The sequence below is a fragment of the Protopterus annectens genome, chromosome 10.part0 (genome assembly GCF_019279795.1).
Source record: "Protopterus annectens isolate FY-2018-M chromosome 10.part0, PAN1.0, whole genome shotgun sequence".
NCBI classification, from domain to species: Eukaryota; Metazoa; Chordata; order Ceratodontiformes; family Protopteridae; genus Protopterus; species Protopterus annectens.
In genome coordinates this window covers 1,250,930,470-1,250,944,047 of record NC_056744.1, presented here as the reverse complement: position 1 = coordinate 1,250,944,047, position 13,578 = coordinate 1,250,930,470, and the positions used below count along the sequence as shown (strand labels likewise).

At 43.0% G+C, this 13,578-nt stretch overlaps 1 non-coding gene across 1 annotated transcript; it reads left to right on the top strand.

Annotated features, from left to right (window-relative positions):
• Positions 1–8,225: 8,225 nt before the first annotated feature.
• Positions 8,226–8,358, top strand: LOC122814627. Its single transcript, XR_006366843.1, has one exon. It is a non-coding gene; the product is annotated as a U4 spliceosomal RNA (small nuclear RNA).
• Positions 8,359–13,578: the final 5,220 nt, after the last annotated feature.

Below are 13,578 nucleotides of genomic sequence, written 5' to 3'. Positions count from 1 at the left end.
GGGAATAGCAGCTCAGTAAGTGTTACCAAATGTTAAGTCTCAGCTCACACTTGACAAGAAGAGGTACATTTTGGACACTTCAGATGTGGAAAACACAAGGTGTGCTATGTTATAAATTAAAACAAAGTACAAATAATGTCACATTAACAATCAGGAAGAAGCTTGCAATAACTAAAATAACATTTTCTGCCCACCCAAATTCCTTTGCTCGTTTCCATTTCTTTGAATATTCTAAGCTCTAATCACAGGATCTATCATCTGCTTAATAACCCCCCTAATGCAACTCTTCAAATGTTCATTGTTCAATATCTAGTCAATGCATAAGTGTTAAATATGAATGTAACCTAATTAGCAAATGTTTGTGTAAATGCTAATATGTGTTACATAATTCCATTCATGAAATTATGAATGTCAGTTTAAAAATGTTTGCAATATGTTGGAACTTTTCACCCTGGGCCTCCACTGAAAAATGTTTTTGACTAAAAAACAATCAAACAAACCCAGTAGATCAAAGCAAAATAAAGAAAAAAAATGTAGTGAAATACAGTGCTGTCAGTGAATGCTTAATATATATTCATCTTCGGAGTAAACCCATTAAGATGGATGCCATTCAGACATATGCACAAGCAACAGAGGCAAAAGTGGAAAAAGCTGATCAGGTTCTATAACAAAGGAGAAGGTCATGTGGTTAAAACATACGGATTTGCTAATACAAATGAAAGGAAATCATCTCATACATTTTCTTCTGTGCAGTTTTTCGTATTGTGCATGCCAGTCATCAATCCTCACCCTTCTCAGACCAGCCCATTACGTCTCTTGGCCTGGATGTTTCCCAGTGAAGGTGAAAGTGGGCAGGCCAGTTAGGTTGCCATGGCAGTGTTTGTGCTCTTGCTAGCTTCCCAGCCATTAAAGGATTTGTTTTGGCCCTAACCATAAACTCTGATGGCTGATGATGGTACCTGTTTCACTGCAAGCACATTCTATGCTGTCTTACACACACACACACACACACACACACACACACACACACACACACACACACACACACACACACACACACACATCAAATACCATTCACTCCTCTCTTTCCCTACCTAGTTCAGTGCCTGAGCTTTTATTTGAATTTGGGGTGTCTGGAATGTAGACAAGGCTTTATCACTCTGCACCATGGAGCTGGGGTTTATCTGATAGAACTTTGTAAGACAACATGTTCAGTTCAAGCACCTTTTTTCTACAACACAGTCAATGACTGTACACCTGGATCCTACTCAATGGATCGTGCAGAAACCAAATTAACTAGTTTACTGTGGAAGTAAACAATGAAAAGCTCAACATCAATAAGAAAAAAATTAGGATGACTGCTACTAGTATACAAAGTCAGTCTAAAGCTGAAAATGTGTAACCCAATCAGGTACTTAGTAAAGTGTGAAGTTAAAAATAGCTCATTAGAGTTCAGTGTCTCTGCAACATTTATTTGCCATATTTCATACACAGTACTAAGTGAGTGACAAGAAGATATCAAGAAATGTGTATTTGAATAAAGTGAAAAGTACCTGTAAAAAGTGAAAAAGGAAAAAAAAAACAATAGTCAAAATGGTTGACTGATGATACACTGAAATTCCTTAAAAACATAGAAAAGCTAAAATCTAGAGGAGAAAATGAGTAATTTATAGAACTTAACCAGAATTTCCAACTTGCAGGAAGATGAGACAAACAGTAACACTAGTTACTGTTCAAAAGTTCATAGGTGTGTACAAGCCTAGCCCATAGGATTACCCTGGCATCGTGCCACCTGACCTTAGTTCCCAAAAATTACCACCTCTGTCATGACTTGAACCCAGGGCCATGTATACTACAGTCAGAGCAATGTACCACTACACCATTGATGAATGCAACAAAGTTGAATAGGAAAATATGAGTTGAAGAATGAGATCAGTTTTCCTTAAACTATGACAGCTAAAGAGAAAATTCCATCCTTAAATGTGAATATTAAAAGTTGCTGGAGAATCTAAATTTCCTCAAGCTGAAAGATGGGGTCATTTTAGTGTAAAGATCAAACAGCTCAACTATCATTTCTAACTGTATCTTACAAATCAGATGCCAGTGGTGATGAAAGAAGTAGAAGCAGTGCTGAAACCTTTACCAGTGGAAAAAACACCAGGCATTGAAGGCATTCCCATCGGACTATTATAGCACTCAAAGGCAGCATGTTATGATGCTTACAATGGTTCTGCCAAGAGATTTGAAAGACAACCTTGTGGTCAGTTGAGTGAAAAAGGTCTGTGATTATATAAACTGTGAAGAAAGGTGATTTGGCTGACTGAGATAATCGCACAATCGCTGTTATCCAAAGTGTGAACCAGAATTACCTAGTAAGTAAATTTATAATCACATAAAAAACTCCTGGCTACACCTAGATGGGTCAACTGAACACCAGATAGTTTTTTTTGGCATTTTTTCAAGTCAAGTCAATCATTTCATTTTCAAGGAGAGCTTAGAGAAGGAGACTTTTTAGAATAGGAAAAAGTGTATGACAAGTCAGCATACTTTTCCCATACTTATGTAAATTGTATGCTGAACAAATCATTGGAGAAGAATAGTACATAGAAAATAGAGACATTAAAATTACAGCTGCAATTGTCAGAAACATGCTCTGTGCTGAGGCTACCACAGTACTGTATGAAAGTGAAGATGATCCTAAATAACTGCTTGTCAACAGCATATTCTCAAATGGGTTGGCACCTTACCATGAATAGAGCAATGATGTTGGCAGCTGGTAAAATTATGAATGGAATCCTGATAGAGGAGAAATGTAAATAGTTGACAATTTCAACCTGCTTAGACTAATAAACAGTAATTTATTTATTTCTAGTAGCCCATTTTCAGCGGAGGCTCAGGGAGAAAAAAATTTACTATATGGCAAACTGGTAGTACAGTTGGAAGTGAAATGAGAAAGTGGAGTTTAGCCAGGTGTAATACGTTTTGCAATGTGATTAGCATAGAGAGAGTCACAAATGAGTTGTTAAGATTTGTGTGTTTTGTAAGCAGTTTGTTGGATGTTCAGAGTATACATGATGCATGGTAGGGTTGGACAAGATTTATTACTTGATTAAGTGTTGTTAGATGTGGCTCTAGCTCTAGCAATGTAGACTAAGGGCAGCAGGTGCAGTGGTGGACTGGAGAGAGAGGTTAGCAAAAAACAAGAAATTTTGTGGTACCAAGGTCTTACCGTGTGTTGTGTATGGGGGAGTCGTTTGTTTTTGAGTGTGTTGAATTGGACTATTATTGTGTTATAAGTTATTTGTTAAGGAAGGGGGTGGAGGTTTGGCTAGGGGTATATATATTCAATAATCAAATTACAAGTAGTCAAGAAATCTAATGCTAAATCTTCATTATGTAAAAGTTGAAAAGTGAATAACAAGAAAATTGGCATCTTTGAATAATGGTGTTGGCAGAGAATACTACACGTCATGGACTGCCTTAAAAATCTGGTACTGGAGGAAATAAAAACTAGGCATTCCCTATAAGCACAAATGAAAAGAGTTCACTGTTCATACTTTGGGCATATTGCCTGAAGAAAAAGACAAGTAGTAAAAGACATAATGCTTGACAAGGTCAAATTAAATGATGAAGACTCACTATGTGATGGATTAGTACAGTAACTATAGTGGTGGATGCTCTTCTTTGGTGGTTAATTATTTGAATGATGATGGAACACAGTTCAGGACAACTGTCATAGGATCACCATGAGCCTAGATTAACTTGATGGTACTTCACAACAACAACAGCAACAACAAGTTGTTGCATAGATCTATTTACAAGAAGAAACTTTGCAAATTTGGTGCTTGCCACTTGTGATATAGATTTATGCTGTCTGTATTTATGCTTTTGCATTATTAAAAAAACTAAAGTTATTTAATGTTCAAATAACTCACATATTAATTTGACTGAGAAAACAGACTTGTCTGATATTTTATATAAAATAAGGTTAACATTGCAACTTGCATTCTTTTGATTCACTGTTTTGGAAACAGAAGACATATTAGGGGAGACAGGGTTAATGATTTCTTGCTCTGTATACAGAAGAGTCAGAATTTGTTGGGGCCCATTTGAAGAATGGCCTTAATGAGGGATTTAAATTTAAGCCAAGACCGAATGCAAAGTGCCTTGGCAGTTACGTCACAAATGGGTTTATCTGGAGTTCTGTGTATTTTATATAAATTATAATGTTAATTTTAAACAAGTGTAATTACTGTTCAATATACAGTTGTTTTCAAACTATGAACAGTTTTCTGAAACACAATGTTGTTAACACATCGCCTGTGCTGTAACAAAGTGCCATCCATTTTCCCTCTCATCTCAGCAAAAGTAGTTAACAGTAGTATCAATCCTGAGGATGTTGATATACTCTTCTAAATTAATCTAAATCTTTTCTCTATGCCATACCTTTTGGTTCACATCAGAGGGTGACTGACACCATTCAAAGCCTTCATTCCATTATATTTAGCTCACCTGCTGCCTTTTCTTCATTTTCTGCTCCCCTCCCCATCTAACATTATTTACTTCTTAATACCAGAAAGATAAATGCCTCTGTGAATTCTATGTCAACTCCCTTTTTGGCAGTCCATTACATGGTGGTGTACAGCTGTCTCTTTGAAAAAGTATTTATTTATTTATTCATTAATTTATTTTTTATTGTTTGCTGAGATAGTCTGTCAGGGCAGTGGCACCTTTTCAGCTGAGTCCCAGGAAGAAAATTTGCACATAAACATCACATCAGAAAAAATAGCAATAAAGTTGATACACACAATAAAGTACAACTGTGTACTAGCAAGTATTTAGAAGGTAAAACAACATGATTACATGGCATTATTTAAAACAGCAGGTACATATCAGTTGAGGAAGAACAAACAGAATAACAACTTCTATCTTGTGTCTTTCGGCTTATCCCGGTTAGGGGTCGCCACAGCAGAACTCCGGTCTGCTAATGTTTGGTAGTGGATTTTTACATGCCGAGTTACCAGCCCTGACACACAACCTTCAATGAAGGCATGCCCATTCATGCATGCCTCCACACAGAAGATGCTCTAGCTGAGAATCGAACGCGACAACGTCTTGCTGTGAGGCGGCAATGCTACCGCAGCACCACTACCGCGGGTAGAATAACAACTTTCTCACTCTTCTATTCCCCTACCAAGACTGATTCCCTGCTTAAGCTCTACAATAACAATTTCTAGTTATATCATTGTCTGTCACTAATATTGTACATTATTAATTTTATACATAGAATAACAACTTCTATGTATAAAATTAATAATGTACAATATTGGTGACAGACTGATATAACTAGAAATTATTATTGTAGAGCTTAAGTAGAGAATCAGTCTTGGTGGGGGGATAGAAGAGTGAGAAAGGAGATAAGGACATTGTAGTGAAATGGGAAAGTAGATGGATTAGGAGATATCAGAGCTGGGGAGTCAAAGAAAACGTGACAGAGAGTTAGAGGGAACAAAGAAGAAGTACAGAAGAAAAGAGGAGATAAGGAAGAGACAGAAAAGAAAGATATAAAGAGAATAATTCAAATGTGTCAGAAAATAGGAGGATGTTGGGAGAGGTGAAATGTAAGAATGCAGGAATAAGGATCAACAAGTGGAATAAAAGGATGCAAGGTATGAAATGGAGTCTGTGAACTGAACTCAGTTATGAAGACAGAGTAATATGTGGAAATGACATTAAATTCAGTTTATACAATGACATGAGTAAATAACTAGTAAATGCTTGTTTGATTTGTATTGAAAGGTATTGTATTTTTGTTAATCTCTAAGCTCTAAAGGAACAGAGTTCAAAAATTTAGCGACTCATACTGAGTATAGTCATTATAATGGTTGTAGGTTTGGGAAGGCAGTGTCTTGTTGAGGTGCTGAGTACTTAATAATCCTTTTTGGATTACGTTTAGTAAAAATCTAATTTTGAGCTGGACTTTTATTAGGTTTGTAAGAGACTGCATGTATGGATTGAAGTTGAGAGCAATGTAATGTAATGTATTATGTGGTTCAACCCAGTGGAATTGCTAGACAGCATTATAGTCAGTGGCAGCTAGTGGTATTGGACTACTAGGCTGCAGACCCCCCCCCCCAAGTTGTCAAAAAAAAAGTTGAAATATTTTTACACACTAGTAGTAGTGCAAACTACAAACTAGTGTGTAATGTGGAAAATGGGATGATTCACAGGACTCGGAGCAGCGTGCATACATGCGTCAGTTCTGCTTAAAAAAAAGAAAAGAAAAAAAAAGTACTTTCTTTGTCACTGGACTGTTTTAAAAACAGTCCGGATTAAGAAGACTGCAGGCATCAGTGAAGATGTCCAGAAGTCATTGCAGTTTTAACCGCAGTAAATTGGAATCCAACTGGACTGTTAAGTCAGCAGCCACATCGCATAGTCTGAGCACATGATGTGGCTGCTGATTAGTCCTGTTGCACTCGTAGTCTCTTCCCATGCTTTAAGTTAAACTTATCAGTTAATTAGTGATGGAGAGAGAGAGACAGACGGACAGAATATCAAGAAAAAACAAAAGGATTAAAAACAAATTAATAATGTACAATATTGGTGACAGACAATGATATAACTAGAAATTGTTATTGTAGGGAAGTTGATAACTGTTTTAGGTAAGTAAAGGCTTCCTTGGCAAGGAAGATTCTTTTAATCAACTACTGTGGAAAAAAATATCATGAATTCTGAGTGTTTTTTTTTTTTTTTTTTTTGGCAGAGCCAACCAGATACTTTATGCATTTTTTTCTGGCAGGGTCAACCAGGTCCTTTATCTAATTTTTTTTTCCTGGCAGGGTCGACCTGATAATTTATGTATTTAATTATTATTTCCTGGCAGGATTTACCAGATACTGCATAAATGTTGCAGGAGTTGAACTTAATTGAATACATTTTGTTTCTAATATCCTGGGCCTGGAGTCTAGCAGGGTCAAGCAGATAATAGTAGAAGATGAAATCTGCAGTGAGCTGGCTGTTTTGGGGGCTGTCTGCATACCTCTCAACCATACTGAATTCCTTGGTATTTACTGCTTTTGAGCTCAAAATAATAGGGTGCCACAAATTCCCAAGTGGTCCCGTTAGATCCCGATTTTATTTTATTTTTATTTTCATTTTTATATCATCAAGCACCACCAGCATATCCCTCGGTATTATCAACATGCAGGGTGTGCATGAGTTACACCATTCATCCCAAATGGATTCTGTAAAGAAGATATCACTCTAGTATTTTCAATTAATTGAGGCTGCTGTCTTTAAAACAGCCAGTAGTATGTTAACAAAACAGTAACAACTGAAATAACTTTAAATTATTTTGGAATATGCTTGCATGTCATAAAGCACTGTCTTGAAACACATATACTCAAATTTTCTGCCTGGAAGTAAATAAGAGTATTATACTGAAGTCTGATTTAGAAACATGATTGGTTACAAAATCAGAGATGTATGTGAAGTGTATGCAAGCTGTATGTTAATTATGTCTGGTGTGCACAGATTCAGTAGTGCATGCCAGCATAGACATCTGACATGATGAAACACCAATGGGACAAAGTAGAGCAATAAAATGTATTTATTTAAAAATAAAATGATCATCTTTTGAATAAAAAATAAATTGCATAATAGCAATAACGTTATTCATTGCATAGAGTCAGACCCTCTTAGTGTGAAACTTTGTAGACCTTGGATGTTCTAAGACTCAAAATGAAGAGCATTCCTCACAATGAGGTACACTTGAGGCATGTACAACCCAATTAACCTAGCCCATGACCCTGCCTCAGTGGAATTCCTGTCATTTCAACTTCAGTATCACATTTCCAATCCAGTCCACCTGGCTTTGTAACTTCACATCACTACATCCTAATCGTCTTTTTCACATTGTCGCATCACGTTGTCTGCCCTCACCCCTTAGTATCTCTGCACCCATTTAACACAACTAGCCTGTTACTACCAGAACAGTCCTGTAGAAAATATATTTGCATAAATAATCCCAGCATGTATCATGCAAGTCACATTTATAAAAAATCGTTTAACATTTTATGCTTTACATCCCAAAATTTGTACCAAACAGTCAGAAATAGAAAAAAACAGGTTAGATTGCTCTTTCATGATAATAATGATTATTGCAGAATTTACTTCTTACATTATTAATACACAGTCAAGATCTGCCTAGAGATACATTGTTTAGCTTCGCACAGTAGCAGTATCATAATTAATGAGACTTATCTGAGACATGATTATTGCTAATTGAAAACTAATCCCAGTACCCTGCTATGCTGGCTTTGGTCAGCATGGCAGTTTTGCAGGTCTGTATGGAGACCTGTTTATACTGATTAAAAAAAAAGATTTTTAAAAGATTAATAGAATAAGGAGTGACTGTTTGTGGTTCATAGACAGTAAATCGTAAGATCTGAAGTAGGCACTTCATTTGTCAGCAACCTTTGGGATACGGATCCGATCTCGAATCCGAGCCGGCAACTTCTACCACAGCATAGATCTGAGCTCCTAGCTCCCCCATTTACCCATAATCCCCTGCCAACCCTGACTGACCTCAGATCTAGTTTGCTGCGCTTCAAGCTACAAGCTAGGTTCCTGAGCTCCTGGTTGATCGAAACTTTGTGAGGAAAAAATTTCTATTTTCTTCCTTTTTTCTTTTGCTGTGAGTGAGAATGATTGGTTAGGTACCCTTTAGCCCTTTTTAGCTAACTAAATTTTAATTTTTTGTGATCCTTTTTCTCCTCCCTTCCTCGCTGGTCATAGTGTGTGTGTGTGTGGTGCATGTAGGGGCCTAGTGAGTGTGTTTTCTCTTTATTTAAAATGTCAGAGGCCCCTAAAGCCATTTTTTCTAAGTGCACTGAGTGTGGCCATAAGCTTTCACTGCAGGATGGCCACACTCGGTGCGTTAGGTGCCTTGGGGTTGAACACCTCTCCTCTGGATGCGCGATTTGCGTGGCGTTCAACCCCAGGGCACTTAAGGACTGGAGGTCGAAGCTGATTCTGGCAGGCCTTTTGCCCCCAGATCAGGCTCCGGCCTCCGGTACTTCTGTGGCCGCTATCCAGCCCTCGGTGGCGGCCACTCCTGCCTCCCTCCCTCCGGTCGGGACTCAACCTCCCACTTCGGCTCCAGAGGAGAGGGAGGCCAAGAAAGACAAGCAGAGAGAGAAGCACCACAAGCGGTGGGCCGAGGACTCCTCCTCGGCCCCACCCGCCAAACAGGCTTCTCCCTCCAGGGCTTCTGAATCGCCTCCTCCTCGGATCCGATCCCCTTGCTTCTCACCGGGACCTGAGGAGGGGGTGACCCGGTCCTCGTCGAGGTCATCGAGGCTGCACTCCAAGCCTGCCTCGGTGGCTTCTTCGAGGTCCACTTATAGCATGTCAGATGCAGATATGGACCGGATGATGAGGAGGTTCATCCAGGCCCAGCTGCAGATGGGAGTGCTCTTGCCCCCCCCCTCCGGGGGGGGAGCTCGACCCCATTCTTTGCTCCAATCACACCTTCTCCGACCCGTTTTCTGGGTTCGGAGCATTCAGAGCCGAGCCGTGTTGGATCCGGGGGTGGGTCGGAGCCGACAGTGCTGGGCACTTCGGCTCCGACTGTTCCCTCGAGTTTGTCAGATCTTCTCGGAGCCACTGGCCAAGCTTCGGATCCGAGAGATTCGGTGTGCCTTCGGCTCCGTCCCTGTCAGAGCATGAGGGTCCTTCAGATCCGATGGTCTCGGCCTCGGGTCCGGTCCCCGCTTCAGATCCGGGTGGGAGTCAACTCTCGGATCCTATCAAGGGCGGCACCCCCTCGGCTTTCGCTGCGGTGGAGAGGGCACTGTTGAGTGCATCCAGATCCCCGGTCCTGGCTTCGGCTCCCCCCTGCACTCCCTCTCAGCTGGTCCAGGCTCCCATCACCCTGCCTTTGGGGCAGCCTGCTTCAGCACCTCGGGTTGTTCCTTCGGAAGATGACATTGCTGGTGAGACTTCCTCGGACAGCCCCCCCGAGGAGGTTCCTCACAAGTCTAAGTGTAAGAGGAGGCACGTGGACTCCCCCGAGTCCCTTACGGAAGATATGGACTTAGATGAAGGGGAAGGCTCCTCAAGGTCACCCCCCGAGGATGTCTCCTTTGGAGACATCATGGAGATGCATAGGATCAGGGGGGGTTGGTCTGCCCCCAAGTCTTCCTCCGATGAGTCCGTATTCCTAGAGGCGTTCAAAGCAGGGCCATCTACCTCTTGGGTGTCGCCCCCCTGACCCCCTGGTGGACCTTATTGCCACCAGGGCTTGGAGGGAGCTGGACACTGTAGAGCCAGTCCCCAGGCATCTGGACAGGATCTTGAGTGCCCCCACAGAGAGAACCCATTGGAGTAGAGGTCCCCCTGTGGATGCCATGTTGGTGGCGGCGGCCACCAAGAGAGAGTTGGCTCAGGAGAGCCCCACATTCCACGCGCTGAGCAAGGAGTCTCGTGCGATGGACCACCTTGGGAAGTGGGCCTTCAGTTCAGCAACCTTCTCGATGAGGGCGCTGAACTATATGGCACACATCATCCGGATGCAGCGGGATCTAATAAAAGAATACGCTGCCTCCCCCCAGAGTCCATGTCGGAAGGGGACAAACAACTGTACTCCTCCCAAATGTCCATTCTATGGTCCATTTCTAACACCTCTATGTGGCTTTTGTCTCACGCCACTGAGGGAGCCACTAGAGCTGGCAAAGTTGGCCTGGTCTTGAGGCGACAAGCCTGGCTCCGACATTGTGACTTCTTGGAACCCTTTAAGGTGTCATTCACGAATGCCCTCTTTGTTGGTTCTGCTGTTTGGCAAAACCATTTGCGACACTTTAGTCCAGAGTGAGAAAGACGGGAAGACATTGTCTGCCATCGGAGTCCACTTCTCTGCTCCACAGAGGTCCTTTTCCAAGAACCAAAAGGGTCAGAAGAAGATGTGGTTCCGGAAATCGCATCAATCCCAGTCTGCTCCAGATAACCAGTCCTCTCGTGGCAAAGGAGGACAGGGAGGATGCCGCCCTAGAGGCAGAGGGGGTCCCAAGAATTTTGGGTCCAGAGAACCCTTCTCTGAGAGGCCCACGCAGAACCCCTGAGGGGTTGCCCGGCTGCTCCACTCTGGAGGCAGTCGGGGGGTGTTTTTCGAGGCACCTAGCAATGTGGGAGTCCATATCAACAGATCACTGGGTGCTTTGCATCATATCCAGAGGTTACCAAATTCCCTTTATTGTAACCCCCAAAACCAGAAGCCTTCCTGACGTACCACCCAGTCAGAGGGAGGTGGCTGCTGCAGAAATTCAGCAGCTTTTACAAAAAAGAGCCATCCAACCCATCCCCCCAGATCAGCTCGGATCAGGGTTTTACTCCAGGTTCTTTCTGGTGCCAAAAAAGACGGGAGACATGAGGCCCATCCTCGACCTCTCTCTCTTGAACCTGGCAGTACCCAAAGAAAAGTTCCGGATGGTCACGCTGCAATCTATTCTCCCCCTGTTATGGGAGAACGATTGGATGTGCTCGATAGACCTCAAGGATGCGTACTATCACATTCTAGTGGACAGACGCTCCAGGAGGTTTCTCCGCTTCCGGCTGGGAGCCAGTCACTTTCAGTTCAGGGCCCTCCCCTTCGGTCTCACCTCAGCCCCCAGGGTGTTCACCAAAGTCTTAGCGGCAATAGCAGCCCACCTGAGACTCCAGGGATTCAGGTCTTTCCATACCTGGACGACTGGCTCCTTACCGCCCCTACAGGGCATCTGCTCTGTTCATGCAGGGATTACCTCCTCAATCTTGCTCCACATTTAGGATTGACAGTCAACATGGCCAAGTCCTTTCTGGCTCCTACACAGGTAATAGATTTCATAGGGGCGAGACTGGATTCCAAACTAATGCTTGCTTTCCTGACTCCAGATCGACTTCTGAACCTGAGGTTGCATGTACAGGCCATCCTCCAACTTCAAGCTCCACCGGCGAAATTGGTCCTGAGGGCTCTAGGGTCCATGGCGGCAGCAATTTTTCTGCTGCCCTTGGCCCGTCTGAATATGAGGGTCCTGTAGCGGACCCTTCAGGTGCAATGGTCTCTGTCTCACAACCCTCTGTACCATCCCATTCCCCTAAACAGGACTTGCAGAAGGTCGCTCGTGTGGTGGCTCCAGTCCCCGAGCCTCCACATGGGACGTCCATTCTCGATGCCTCCTCCCATCGCCACAGTGACCACGGACGCTTCTCGCCTGGGGTGGGGGGGGAATTATTCAGGCAGAATGGTCCAAGGCATGTGGAACGACATAGAGACCTCATTGCATATCAATGTCCTAGAGATGAGGGCGGTGCTTTTGAAGTTGCAAGCACTTCACGACCTTCTTCCGATTGGGACAATTGCGGTACATACGGACAACATGTCAGTGGTCTGGTACATCAACAAACAGGGGGTAACCAGGTCTTATCCTCTTTGTCGTGAGGCCATGAGAGTGTGGGAATGGGTGATATCCACCAACCGCTTTCTCATTGCAACACACATTCCGGGACGGTCCAACATCCTAGCAGACAGGCTCAGTCGTACAATCCTGACTCCATACGAATGGTCTCTCAATCCTCTAGTAGCAGAGCAAATATTTGCCCAATGGGGGCAACCCTGTTGTGATCTTTTTGCCTCTCCCTCAAATACCAAATGCAACAGTTACTTCGCCCTAATCCCCCCTCTGGGGAAGTCCCCAAGAGACTCTCTAGTACATGCTTGGCCTCCCAGTCTCCTTTACGCTTACCCTCCAATGCCCCTGATGCTAAAACTCTTACAGAAAGCCAGTCAGCTGGGGAGCAAGATGATCCTCATTGCCTCATTCTGGCCTCGTCAGACGTGGTTCCCATACCTATGGTCTCACCTGATTCATCCGCCCTGGATTTTGGATCCCCTTCCCGATCTCATTACTCACCTCCTGGGTCTTCCGACTCCCAACCTGGTCAACCTCAAGCTGACGGCTTGGTTGCTCCAGTTCCACTCTTGATAAGGACTCCCAGAATCTCCTCACCAGTCAAAGCCATTCTAGTAGCAGCACACAAGCCATCCACCAGAAAGGTCTATCGGAGTAAGTGGAAACGCTTTTCCATCTGGGCTGAGCACCGTCATTTAGATCCTTTTACAGTGCCTTTAACATCAGTTTTGGATTTTCTAACTACCCTTTTTCATCAAGGGGCTAGCTCTTCTACAGTCAAGGTGCAACTAGCAGCGATTTCGCACTATCATGTAGGGCATGAGTCTGGCCCTCTTATTACCTCCAAGCTCTGTAAAGCTTTCCTTAAGGGTACCTTCCTCCTCAGACCTCCTGTCAGGGAGGTAGTACCCCCATGGGATTTATCCTTAGTTCTACAGGCCTTGACAAGCCCCCCTTTTGAGCCGGTGGCCCTGGTTGATCTCAAATACCTCTCTTGGAAAATGGCCTTTCTGGTGGCCATTACTTCAGCTAAAAGAGTCTCTGAACTTCAGGCTCTCTGTGTCAAACCACCGTATTTGACCTTCCATCAGGATAGAGTTTACCTCAGGATCAATCCGTCTTTTCTGCC